Source organism: Lepidochelys olivacea (assembly GCF_965140295.1).
Source record: "Lepidochelys olivacea isolate rLepOli2 genome assembly, chromosome: 14".
NCBI lineage: Eukaryota > Metazoa > Chordata > Testudines > Cheloniidae > Lepidochelys > Lepidochelys olivacea.
Genome location: NC_140424.1, coordinates 14,305,307 through 14,318,913, shown reverse-complemented (window position 1 = coordinate 14,318,913; position 13,607 = coordinate 14,305,307). Strand labels below are relative to the sequence as shown.

General features: G+C 51.5%; 1 protein-coding gene across 1 annotated transcript in view; it reads left to right on the top strand.

Moving 5' to 3' along the window:
* Positions 1-1,049: 1,049 nt before the first annotated feature.
* Positions 1,050-13,607, top strand: part of GRIN2C (glutamate ionotropic receptor NMDA type subunit 2C) — a 49,692-nt gene continuing 37,134 nt past the window's right edge. Inside the window, exon 1 of the mRNA XM_084648594.1 lies at positions 1,050-1,148. The gene's annotated coding sequence lies outside the window, so the exon portion shown is untranslated. The remainder of the gene's footprint in view (positions 1,149-13,607) is intronic.

Sequence of the window (13,607 nt, the reverse complement as noted above, 5' to 3'; positions counted from 1 at the left end):
AACCAGAAACTTGGGGCCATGCAAACCCCGAGCCCTGGGGAAGGGATCCCTTAACCCCCACCCCAGTCGGGTTTTTCCTTCCTCTGCAGGTGTTTTTGTAAAGTATTCTCTCAGTTATGCACCACGCACTCAGCTGACCATTAATACTGGGCCCCAGCGACAGCTGGAGGCCGCGGGCTGCCAGAGCTTCGCGGCCCGTCATCCCGCCCCAAGCTGCCCCCAAGCCCCGCCCACTAGCGGCCCCGCCCCCTCCCCCGGCCAGGGAAAGGGGAATAGGGCTCCCTTAAAGGGCCAGGCTCCCGCCCTGCCGGACTCCACTGAGTTGCCGGGGTGGAGTTTGGGCCAAAGTTGGTGTGTGTATGTGGGGGGACTGGGGCAGAGAACAGTAAGTGAAGGCGGAGAGGGGGCAGAGGGAGTGAGGGGCGGGGGCAGGGGCAGGGAACAGTAAGTGAAGGCGGAGAGGGGGCAGAGGGAGTGAGGGGCGGGGGCAGGGAACAGTAAGTGAAGGCGGAGAGGGGGCAGAGGGAGTGAGGGGCGGGGGCAGGGAACAGTAAGTGAAGGCGGAGAGGGGGCAGAGCCGGGGGAGCTGGAGCGCCCCGAGGGGAGCGGCAGAGCCCCCTGACGGCGCCGGTCTCGTGGCTCGCGGGGCGCACGGGGCAGGGCGCGGGAGACGAGCGCGCGTGGGGCGGGGGCTGGAGCGGGTCCCGCGCGGGCGGAGGCGGGCAGCGTCCAGCGGCAGAGGGCTGGAGGCAGGACATCTGCCCCCGTCCGTCCGTCCGTCAGCCCGCCCCGCCCCATCGCCCCCGGCGGGCGGGGACCCCTGCAACCGGCCGGGGCGCGCAGCCACCCGCGTCTCTCTACGTGGAGCCCCCCCGCCCCCCACCGCCGCCATGAGGAGCCCTCCGGCCCCCCCGAGGGCTGCGCCTGCTGCTCCGCCGCGGGGAGGCGGCCGCCCCAGCGAGCCCTCGCCGCCGCCAGCCCGCGCCGCCTGAGCCCCTGCTGGGGAGGAGGGACGGCGAGCCCGGCACTTGCTCCCAGCCTAGGAGGGGACGAGCTGGAAGCTCCCAGCCTGAGCCACGGGGACAGCGCCCGGGACGCTGGTCCTGCCTTGACCAGCCGGGGCTGCAGCTGCCCGCGGTCACCCTCTGGTAAGTACCCGCGACGCCTTTCGACCAGCCCCTGCCGGCCCGTGTCTCTTGCCTCGACTCAGGTGGGCAAGCGGGGCTGGGGCTGGGGCTGGGCGAGCGGTCGCTCGTCTAGGGGCGGGCAGGGAGGGCTCCAGCCCTGCAAAGGGGACTGACACCTGAGGACGCAACTTTTGTCCGCGGAACTTCGCCTGCAAGGCCGGTGGTCCCTCCCCAGTGATTCCCCGTCGCCTCTTCTCTCCAGCCGCCCCCCACCCCTGTTGCTCGGGTCCCCTTTGCCTGGCGCTCCGGAGGACTGGGCTAGCTTCCCTTCCTCGGCTGAATCCCTAGCACCATGTTGAATGCGTTGACAAGAGGCGATTAAGTGGCAGAAAATGAGGTTTTAATGTGTCCTTTAAAAATGGATCCCGCTGTCAGTATTTACATCCCCACCTAGCACCTTGCGTAACATAGCATGAGGCAGGACACTTCGCATTTATTTTTGCTTAATCCACATTTGACCTTTTTAAGCCGCCTATTTCTGCGTGTGTCTGAGCCGGAGCCATGCAAAGGAGGCATGTCTGAGGCTCCAAACCTCGGGGAGAAATATTTCCATGTTGCCTCTGCACTCTTGGCATTTGCCTGGCAATGATTATTGCTCCGGGTTCTAATTGTTATCGATAGGCTTCCCGTCTCCAACTGTTGCTGCAGGAGGAGCTAGGCAAGAAAGGGGGGAAATGTATATCAGATCAAGGTTGAAAGGAGACGCAGCTTGACTGAGAGGAGTCTATGCATTGCAACTCATTTCCCATCTGGAGTCCCAAGAGAAGGAAAAGGGTCCGGGGGGGGGGGCGGGAAGAAAATGGCAAAGAAAGCAAGGGGGGAAATTGGGGGGGGGGGCAGAGGAGAAGTTGGAACATCTTCCTTTTGAGAAAACTTACAATCCATTGCAGCTTTTCCCTCTTTTTGGCTCAGTCTAGACTCCCATCATTTGCTCTGCTTGATAGCTCCTTCTCCTCATCCATGCAATGACCACAAGCATATAGTAATAGTTTCCCCTTCCTCCTGGCTTTCCCCTTCTCCTCTTTCTCCTCCAGTCATGCTTCTGCTCAGTATTTCTCACCTGAGGGCTGCATTGATTTAATTACTTAAAAATATCAACAACTCTCTCTTCTCACCCCCCCCCCCCAAACACTGCACATTTTTCACTTGCATTCTTCGGTTTGGAGGTTTCTCTTGTTAAGATGTTTTTAAGCAGCAGGACCCTTTTTTTTATTTAATCCCTAAAGTCAAAATGTCTGCAAGAGCTTTTCTCCATGTCAGACCCCAGCATTCAGCGTTTGGGGGTGGGGGACGACAACAGAGACACTTAAAATGCCAGTAATGTTCACACATCACATTTCTTGAAATAAACAAACAAACCTGGCTGGCTTTAGGATGTGGAAGTATAGGGAAAACTCAATAGGGTGTTGCTTTTAAAATGACATTTTGCAGGCACTTGGTCTATAACAGGAAATGAAGGCATTTTTTGTTTTGTTTTCTGCTAGTTTAAAAGCAAACACCAAAGCATGAACATGTTTCATTTGCTGCCCTTCCCTCATTCATCTATTTCAGTTTCTGTTGTAGTCAATCACACTGTGTTCTAACAGGATGGTAAATACAAGTTTTCATGGCAGACCCTAAGGAAATAACCATTGCGGACTTTAAGCTCAATAACGTGATCACAGAGCAACTGTTTGCATGAGTGGGTTGGAAAAATGTTTGGAGCCATGTTGTTTCTTAAGGCAGAGCTGACGAGAGATAATGCGACACCTTTTATTGGATCCACAGATCATGCAGAATACACTGAACGAGCTTTCGGATCTCCAAAGGCACCATCAGTACTTTAAGCAGGACCCAGAGCTTGTGTGTTTGTGATACTTGTCTTCATCTTCAAAGTGCATTAACCTCAGTCTTTCTCCCATTTCAATCAGTGGCAAACCTCTTGTTGGCTTCCACGGGAATGGACTCGGGGCTATTATTCTCCCCCTCCCCTCCCCAGCAGGAGGTAGGTGTTACTATCCCAGTTTTACAGATGGGGACGCTTATTCTTTGGTCTCCCAGTCTCTACCTTGTCCACAAATGGGCCACATGCTTTGACCTGCCACCCATCACACAGCAGCAGCCAACCTCCCTCAGGCTGATAATCTGCCTTTTAAATAATTTCCCTAAATAAGTACTTACATGATGCTTATTTAGAGGCTTTTAAAAATGTGGATTAAAGGGACTACGGTGTGTGTGTGGAGGGGGGTGGGTTAGTACTAACAGCAAATCCGCAGCTTGCACCAAACCAAAAACTAGCCAACTGAGCAAAGATGACCCTTTTCTTCTATAGCTCTCCTCCCCAGTGTAAATAGCCATAAGGATGAGGCACAAGCTGACCCAAGATGGGAAACTATCCTTGTATTCACCACTCTGTGCTTAGGGATGTAATCAGATCTACCTGGGATGTAAATACCCAAGCCCAGGGTCTTGCCAGTGCCAAAGAGCAGGGCCTGAACATTAGCTTTTAATTTCCCGGGTTTTTCTTAGCTTTGCTGCAGCTCTAGATGTTGCTTTGATGCTGTTTTGTGGTACTTCAGTTTTGTTTTGCCTGATTTCTCCCCCCTCCCCCCTTTTTTACCATCAGTCTTTCTATTCTGTACCATTCCTGATTTCTTTTATTAATTAATTCTCCCCCTCCAACAATATTTCCCCCCACCACATCCTCTCATGCTGCGGTACATACCACTAAAACTAAACCAAATGAGGTGGGTTTGACCCCTTTCCTGTTTAAAATAAACATGATTAGCATTTACTTCACTCCTTATATGGAGAATCTGAGAGCACTTTATGATCATTAAGTCTTGCAACATCCCTGTAAAATAGGTAGGTACACGCTGGTATTGATGGGATGAAGAGATCTAGCTCTTCAGGACAGGGACTGTCACGTATGTGGATAGTGCCTTGCACCAAGGAGCCCTAATTCCTGATAGGGGCATCTTGATAATAGTGAATAATAATAGATCGAAGTATTACTATTTTTTACAGTATTACTATTTTTTGCATTTTACAGATCAGGAAACTGAGACAGAGGCTAAGATCACACAGTGAGTCAGTGACAGAACAAGGCATAGAGCTTGAGTCCTGATTCCTTCCCTTCATGCCCACTGAGATCACCCAGCGATTTCAGAGATTGATCTAATTTACTCCTTTTGCTTAAAAAGTGTCTTTCCTGGGATACAGTTATGGCATCTGCTAAGCTTACACAAAGTTGGCTTTGGGTGGGGGAGCGTGTTTGGTGCCCTGGTCAGAAACTTAAGTATCTCCACAACTGCCCCCACCCCCAAGGCCCTGCTGTGCCAACCCTGCTATACCCCTACACTCAATCCAGCCACTGAAGTCAATGTAGCTTATCGGTGCAGCTACTTTATCACTCAGAGAGGTGGCTGTTGTGCAACACCAGCCAGTCCCCTGGACTGCTCCCCCCCACTCTGCCCCAGACTGAATTTGCACCTCCATAACCTGCCCCTCCCAGGGCCAGTGGAGGTGACACATCTTTGCTTTTTTTTAAACGAATACATTTTCAGGCGAGATTTGAACTAAGTGAGATTAATTTTGCTGGCAATGGCTGTAAGATCTGCAAGGACAGGCTCCCCGATGAGACAGGCTTCGCTCAGTGGCTCCCATTGGTTTGGCTGGAGAGAGAGCTCCCTTTTGGCTTACTTGGGAGAGTTGCTGCCTCAGGGCCTAGGGTCTCAGCTGCAGTCCTGTGCAGGTTGCATGCCCAGTGAAACCTCTGGATGGAGGAATGCATCCATTCGGATAGCCCCCTTCCGCTTGGCAGGCACAGTCAACAGCACGTCAGCATCCTTGTAACTGGACACTTCACGTTCCCTTCCTTTGAAGATGTATATGTGATCACCAGGGAATGACAGGCGCTATTGACTGAGAAACTGCACCATAAGCTAAAGAAGCTCCCAGGATAAAGAGATGTTTAGTTGTCGGTGGAGGTGCCTAGGGACTGTTGCTGTTGTTTTCATTTGTTTGCACTACCAGACGGTTGGAAATAGGGTTCTAGGGAGTTCTGGCAAGCTAAGCAGCATTGGCCCAGGTCACAACTTGGAGGGGAGCCCTCCCCTGGTGATTCGCTAGAGGATGCTCCTCTCCCTGATCTTCTGAAATGGTTTGTGCAGTGGCTCACCCTCCTGATGTCTTAGTGCATCCGGACGAGGATGTGTTCCTGATAGATCCATTCCAGCACCTCCTCCAGGCACCTTGTTGCCATGGTTGTCCGGGTGCGTTCAGAGACTCCTGAAGCACCAATCCCGTCATTCTCCAGAACTGTCGTTGGGAAGAAGGGACTTTGGGGTGACTTCCAAGCAGGAGGCACTGGATTCTGAGGGGAGTGGCTGAACCGGGGTAGCTGCAAGAGTCAGGGGATGCTGCTCATGCTGTGGAGAAACCAGTGCGGATTGCACTGGTTCAGCTGGGCCTACAGGAAGAAACTTCTCCTTGGCATCAAAGATGGATGGTGCAGCCAATGGTCCTAAAATGCCAAGGATGGCAGTGACGTGGTGTTGCAAACTCCAGGTGTTCCAGCCAATGGTCAGGAGAGGATCAATTTCCCAGTGTGAGGAGGCATGTACCATTCCCATGTCAGAACTGAATCCCAATTTGGTGCTTGAGATCCCCTCTTCATAAGAGATGTAAGAGGGGAAGGAGGTCCTGCCACTGACTGCAATTAAAGATTTCATAGCACTTGCCTTGTAAGAGTAAGGGTCTGACCAAGTTCCAGTTGAAATCATTGTATTCTGCTGACCTCAATTTCCCCCTGCAGTCAGAACTGGAGAGAGTATTCTCACTCAGAGTCTGTCCTTGGCTTTTAAGCAGCTGCTACGTTCCAACCTAGCCCTGGATGCATTTCAGCAGCGGGTGAGTTAATTCCTGTGTTTGTGTCAATCTACCTACCTTTATCATCTCAGTCAGGGTGCTAGCTGTGGGGTGGTGGGAACATTTACCACTTTAGGGCTCCATCCTGCAAGGCACTGAGCATTTTGGACCCGATCCAGCAAAGCACTTTAGCACATTCAGCAGGTGAACGGTCCGTTTAAAATCAATACTTAACCCACCTGCTTAAGTGCTTTGCTGGATTGGGATTAGAGTGCTTGGCACCTTGTGGCATTGAGTCTTCAGCTAGCTTGCCAATCAGGATGTTGGCTTTGGGGAGGATGCTGGAACAACAACGAGGGGTCTGTTACCAGCTCAGGCAGAGTATCCGCCATGGAAGGAGAGAGAGGACTCCTTCCATTGCAGCCAGCTCACTGGATGGAGGGGACTTCGACCAGCTGTGGAGCTGCTAATGGTTGAGCCATGATGAGAAGTTGATTATGTGTCAGGTGCAAACAAGTCTGATCAGAAGCTGTGAGGACAAAGTGCTGCCTAAAGTATATTTAAATGTCCTTGAGGAGAAATTAAACTGGCAAATCACTGTTTTTAAGAGAGGCTTTTTCCTCGGCTCAGGTAGTTGAGGCCATATTCCCTATGAATTATTTATTGCAGGACTAAAAATACTTTGAAATTCACAGCAAGAGTGTAAGAGATTCTTCCTCCTCCAGCCCAGCCCGGGCGGGTGGGTGGGTGGGGAGACTGGGTGTGTGGTGTGCTAGGCTGGGGTCAACTATCTATTTTCCTGTGGCAATGAGTGTAATGGTGAACCCTAGAACTGTGGGAGAGTCCAGGGTTTCCATATCCAGGTATTAAGGCATCACTTTGTTCCTGCCGTTCCCTCCACTTAACCCTTAAATGTCAGCTGCCGCTGAGTGTTGCGGGTTATCTGGAGAGGGTTTGGAGATTCAGTCCAGTCCTGGCCCGAATATAAGCAGATGCTGAAGAAAGCTGAGTGGGTGAGTTGGTTATCCTGTTGGATTTGACCTAAACTTCTCTTTGAGGACAGAAAGCAGATTTGAGGCAAACTGATGTTCTCCTGTGCTTCATTGGCTCCCTAGCAAGGAAAAAACTGCAGGGCCTCCCCCCGCCCCCCCCCGGTCACTGGATGGGGATTATTGTGCCCATCACTGTCGCCTAAGGACAGAATCACTGGCTTCCCTGTCTGGTCTCGCTGCCCGGCTGTGGGATCGGGCCATGCACCACTGTTCCTTCTTTACACAGGACCTTATGCTTATTGGCAACAGAACACCGGGTCCCCCTGCTAGGTGGGGGGGACAGGGTTGTGACTGTGCAGGTTGCTGCAGGGGCCACGGTCCTACCGCTGCTTAAAGCTGACCTAGCCTCTCATTCCCAGAGGAGATCCAGGAGAGTCCAAGGGGGCGAGACCTTTTGCATTATGAAGGAGATGAGCCCTGCTCTAGCCTGTAGAGAGAGAACGAAGATGAAACCTCATCACTACAGTGTTTGTGTTATTGTAGGGCCTAGGAGCCCCAGGCATGGCCCAAGACCCCATTGTACTAGGTGCTGGACAAACACAGAACAAAGACCGTCCCTGCCCCAAGGAGCTGACAATCTTGACCAACAGCCTGTGCAGCAGGGGTGCAATTCAATAAGTGCCTCCTTTAAAGATGGCTCCTCCTCTGCTAGAAACCTTCCAGTTGAGCTTTAATTATTATTAATTAAATTAGCTATTTAATTATTAGCTATTCTACAAGCGCGAATCCTCCCAGCCATCCTCTGTAACTTGACTCATCCCCCTTAGCTGGAGGGAGAAAGTGCAGTTGCATAACCTCTGCACCGCCTCTGGAGAATGGGAATAAGACTAAGTGACTTGCCCAAGGCTGCAGAGGGAGCCAGTGTCACAACTAGGAGTAGAACTCAGGAGGTCCTGTCGCCTCCGCTTCCCGCCTTTCTTAGCAATGAAACAGAGCAGGGATGGAGTGCGAAAGGAGCGGAGTAAAAGCATGAGGAAAGGGCCTGGGATGTGAAACAGTGTGTGCAGCCCAGCAGGCTGCAGGTCCCCTGGTGGGAGGTGCTCCTCCCTGCAAAGATGCATTTGGAATTACAGCTTTTAATTACAATTGGCATTTCCAAGACTCCTGCTGGCAGCCAACATCTTGCTGACACCCATGTTTGTGTCAGTAGCAGGGTGGGAGGCCGGTATCACCATGTAAAGGAGCCTCCCTCTTGCTCCGTTCCTGCTATTAACATCAGAGGATGGTCAAACATCTCCTTTCATTACTCAGCCGTTAACGATCCTCTCTGGATTGGTCAGTTGGCATTGCATGTGGAAGGGAAAGGTTCAGTTGGGCAGTCTTGCACTTAAAGCATAGGGCACAGGGATTTGGTCCCTGATCTGCTGGTGACCTGAGGCAAGTCAAACGACTGCCACGTGCCTCAGTTTCCCCGTTGTGTGAGGAGGATGATATTACTGACTGACTTTGCAATGGAGGGTAAGAGTCTTTGCTAAGGTTTGCAAAGCACTTTGAGATCTTCTGATGGAAAGTGCTATAGGAAGGCAGAGACTGGAAGCTCTTTGAGCCAGGAACTGTGTTTTGTTCTGTGTTTGTAAAGTGCCTAGCACAGTGGGGTCCTGGCCCAGGACTGGGGGTCCTAGGCTCTACCACCATATAAATAAAACAGTGACATAATAGGATCCAAACACCCCAATATATCGGGGGAGGGAAGGACATCTGGCATCTAGATCCAAATCCAAACTTTGCACATGGGGCCCAACAAACCCCCACTCCAAATCTGAGGTGCAGAGAATCCCAATTTGGGTGCAATGTTGGCAGTTGGGCCTATCTCTAGTGTAATGACCTTGGGCCCAGGGCTCCCTTCGTGGTTAGCTGAGTCACGAGCTGGTGTCTGTTGTTTATATCAGTGTCTGGCCTGCAGGTCATAGGCCCGGTTGGGATGGGCACAATACACCCACATATTGCAAAGACAGTGCCTGCCCTAAGAGCTCAGACCCCCACATGGGGCCACTTCTCAGCAGGATGCACCAGGGAGCACCTGTCGGCATGGGAGCAGGAGACTATTTTTTGGACAGTGCAGTTTGAGGCCAGATGCCTGCAGTGTTGCCCCATGAGTGGGGGCAGAAAGCTCAGCTAGGTTCTCTCCAGCCATCCTGCTGGGGGTGCAGCGTAGAATCTCTGCCCCAGCCCCTCAGGATGGGCTGTGGGGCCAGACCCCAAACCCTGTGGCTCCCCTTGGATCCACATGGGTATGGGGGATGAGGGGTGGGAAGAGAGGGGTTAATGGAGATGGCACTGGAGATCCAGAGCCTCTCAACTGCTCCCCTGCAGTGCAGCTGCATTGGCACCATGCTGCCTTTGAGACCCCCATTAAGCCGTGATTCCCTGCCACAGAGAGTGTGTGTAATGTAGCCTCCAGCCAGGGAATTTCCACTCTGAGCACTGTGGGGCTGATGTGGGAAATGATGCACACCCCTCTCCTCCCAAAGCCAGTCTTCTCCTCCCCTGGTGTGATTCCTGGACCCCCAGAGTACCTTCCTCAGAGTCTGGTGAAAGGGGCAGGCGGGTGAGTGCTGCTGCAGGGGTGTTTGAAGCTCCTTGCTATTTTGAGAGGTGGATCTAGGCATGGAACCTGGAGGCATAATTGGGGCCCTCAGTGACTTAGGACCCAACCCTGTTCCCTTTGCAAACGATGTGGCTTTTTCCTGTGGCTTCACTGTCCTGTGGCTAAGCTGCTGCCTAGAATTATTGTTCTATATCAGATGGAAACCCAAGAGCAGCTTCAACCTGGAAATGCTTGGAGGGGTGGGGGGAGCTGCCATCGCCCAGAGGTCTCCCCACACTAAGACTGCCAGTTGTAAGAATCTTTGTGGGTTTGGCTGTGTGATGCTGGGGGGGGGGGGGAGGACATTGTGGAACAACAAGGGACCAAGGTAAACAGCGCATCAGAATCAGAGAAGACTCTTAACAAAAGCCCCAGAGCTGACCAGCGCCAAGGAAGCAGGTTCAGATTTTGATCTCTTTTGACTCAGCCTTACGTTTTGTGGAGCCCTGGGAGCTTAATGGATAAGGCACTGGTCTCCTGAGCTGAGGATTGTGGGCCCTAGCCCTGTGTAGGGTGGAAGATGCTTCTTATCCCTCTTGTTTCAGTGCATAAAACAACCTTTAAGTGACTGGGTTTGGAAGAAACTTCCCTTCTGGACAGGCTATTTTATCATTCCCCGCTTTGGAATTTCTTCCTCAAAAGTTTCTAGCTACTGTCAAACAGGGTACTGCACCAGGCTGACCACTGGCCGGATCTGGTGCCAATCAAAATCTATTTGGCAAAAAATAATGAAACTGACATACACAGTGCAGGAAGGTAAGAGGTAGTCCCTGCCACACATTCATGGGCCCTTAGAGCAAGGGGTGGCTAGTTTTGGGGGCAGGATACTTGGCTTCCTGTCCTCACTGATAAATTCTCTGGTTTAATGGGTGTGTCCAGCTTCCAGCTGAGCTGAAGTTCACAGTAATTAGAATCTCCCTGAACTTTGCAGGGCTTTGTCACATGTCGTTGTTTTGCGGGATTAGCTGCCTAAACCTCTGCCTTCTCCAAAATACTTACAGCTCATTTTCCCCCCCTCAAATGTTTAAATATTTTATTATTACCCTGGGTACTTAATCTTTGAGTTGATGGAACTGAAGGTGCCTATCAGCCTGTGAAATACATTTCTTTTTTTTAATTTAAAATGGAAGGCAAGCTGCTCTCTGGTAACTGACAGCCCAGGGATGGCGGGAGCTGGGGGGGAGGGGAGGAGAATGGGAAAGTGGAGACAATATTGCTGCTGAAGATCATTTAAAATAATATAAAAACGTTCAAGGGCGCCTGGAGCCTGAGTTGCTGAGGAACAAAGGGCACCAGGAGGAAAGGATGGAGACAAGGAGAACTGTGCTTTTATTTAACCCCTTCACCTCTGAATTCTCTAACCACATGCAAAATATGCCACAGGTGTGTGGGTGTGTCGGGGGGTAATGTAGTCTATTGTCGGACTGAAATATGAAACTCATTCCATCCAGGTGGGCTCTGATGTATCGATATAGCAGGGGGGATCAGATGATTATAAAAGCCAGCAAGCAGAGAGAGCTGCAGGAGGATAGGGCACTGAATGGGGAGTCCTTGACTTTGGACAAGTCCCTTCCCCTCTTTGTGACTCAGTTTCCCTCTCTACAAAATGGAGATGATGATTCCTGCTCAGCTTTGCAAGGTGCTTTAAGAGCAACCCATGAAAAGCTACAGAAGTGCTCAGTATTCCTGCATACCATCGCCAAGGCAGCAATGCTCTAGGTAGGAATAGCATAGAGTAGAGCCTATGCAGTGTGTCCGAGAGATCGCCCAGAGCTTCCAGGAGGCCTGTTCCATGCAAGGGACATGGGGACGGTGTGGCTGTAATGCGTGTGACTGCATGCTGTATATATGGCACCAGTCCAACTGCACACCTAGCATTAGGGCTAAAAATTGAGGTGTTGAGCTCCCCAAACTCAGACCTCTGCCATGGCAGCTAACGAGGCTGGAGTCTACAGGCCTGCCTCCCCAGCCCAGCAAGGATTCACACCATGCCCAGAGGCTGTTCAGGCTCTTTTGCCCAACAGTCTTCAGTGTACCCCAAATACAACAGTTCCATGTAAATCCAACAGCTGCCTTTCCCTAGAGCCATTGGTTTCCTTGCTGCAGCCTCCCTGCTCTTCCAGGTAATCTGCCTGGGAACCCTCCTGCTCCAGGACCTGTCACTGGGCAAACCTTCCTTCTCCCTGTAGCTCCTGCAGCTCACTCTCCTTGCTGGCTTGTATAATCATCTGATCCCCAGCTGATTGGTTTCAGCTGGGAGGCAGCTGATCCATCATAGGTGGGGCTGGGTCCAACTTCCCCTTAAAGGGCCAGCCACCCTGTGGCAGGTATTGCCTAGCTCAGAGTAATACAATGCTAGAGCTTTTACACTCTCTGTGGGTGTCATGTGCAGGGCAACTGCACCTGTATTCCTCTTCTGTGGCCCACTAAGGGCACCCACTGTAGGCTCCTGGCTCCTCAGCCATCACCTCTCTTGGGCGGAGACCCGGATCTCTCTCCCTCCTGACCAGGGGTTTTTCAAGGCTGCACAGTTCCCTGCCTACGCTGTGATATTCCCAGCAAGCCAGACTGCCTAAACAGGCCAGCGTCTGCGCTTTGCTTTCTCTCCAGAGGCTATGCCTAATGTATTGTCTGCAGTTATGAGTTACCACACAGCTCTTTGTAAGCAAGCACATTGATTCTTAAGCTGAAAGCATTATAGAAAAAACATTTTCAAAATAGTAGAAGAACTTACACATATAGTAAAAAGCTTAGCAGAGGTCACCCCAATTCCAACCTAGAGCAGGTGTCAGTCCTTCAAACCCTGCAACTTGGTTTTCCCCATGGAAGTTTGACTGTCTCAGATTCAGAACCAGAACCCAGGCTGGACAGTTCATTGGTTTCTTCTACAACTCAGGCCTTTGATCTCATCTCCAGGAACAGGTAATCTGCAGACAGTGATCCACTCCTCAGGGCATAGCTTTAAAAGACATAACTAGAGGTGGGGGAATTTGCATTAATTTCTCCCTAGGCATTCCCCAGGAAATCCACTTCACGCTTATTGTCCCAAAAGTCCATTCTCATCTGGCACATTTTCAGTGTAATCTTTTGGACTCCCAGACCTTACCTCACATCTCCCCCAGAGAGGTCACATGCAGTCCTGGCCCACAATAATACGTACGCTTTGCAACTAATACAATGGATCCCCAAAGACAGTTACGCTTAAATCTATAAGGTTTCCCAAGAATATGCAGGAAATTGCCCTATCTGTCATAGTGGGCTTTTAATTTGATCTTCCACTCAATCTAGTATGGGGAGAGGAAGCCCCAGCATCTTGTGTGGCTAAGGGCACCATTCTCCTGCCAGCAGTGGCAGCGAGTGTGGAACGTGCCATAGAGACCCGCAATGCAGATTAAAAGAGCCGCTGGATGGATCGGATGGGAGAATGGTGACTTTAAATCTTCAAAGTGATTGTCAGGCTTACAAAGAGCCAGGCAGTGTAGCCTCCAACTCTTTGCATCTTCTGCCTCTTTGTCCACCCCCTCTTCGTGTATGATAAAACAGCTATTAAAAACTGGGGAAGTGAAAGGAAATAAAGGAATTTCACAGCAATAGTAACTTAGAGAGCAGCTAGGAAGCCTGCACCCAGAGTGAAAGGAGCTGGCAAACGCTAGAGCTTTGGGGGAGGGAGTAGGCTGGAGGGAGCAGTAGAGGGCACTGGGATGGGTGCGGGGTTGGGCCGGGGGAGTGGTGGGAAGATAGGGGGCACTGGAATGGGTGGGGGGTTGGGCTGGGGGGGCAGTGGGAAGCAGGGGCCACTGAATATCACGGATCTGATCATCCATTCGTTCTGTATGCACACCTGCTATTGACTTCAGCCAGTGGTGGGGTATTGTCCCAGGGTTGATGGGAAGGCACCCGTGTTGGCCTTGAGTGACACCGTTGCCCCCATCC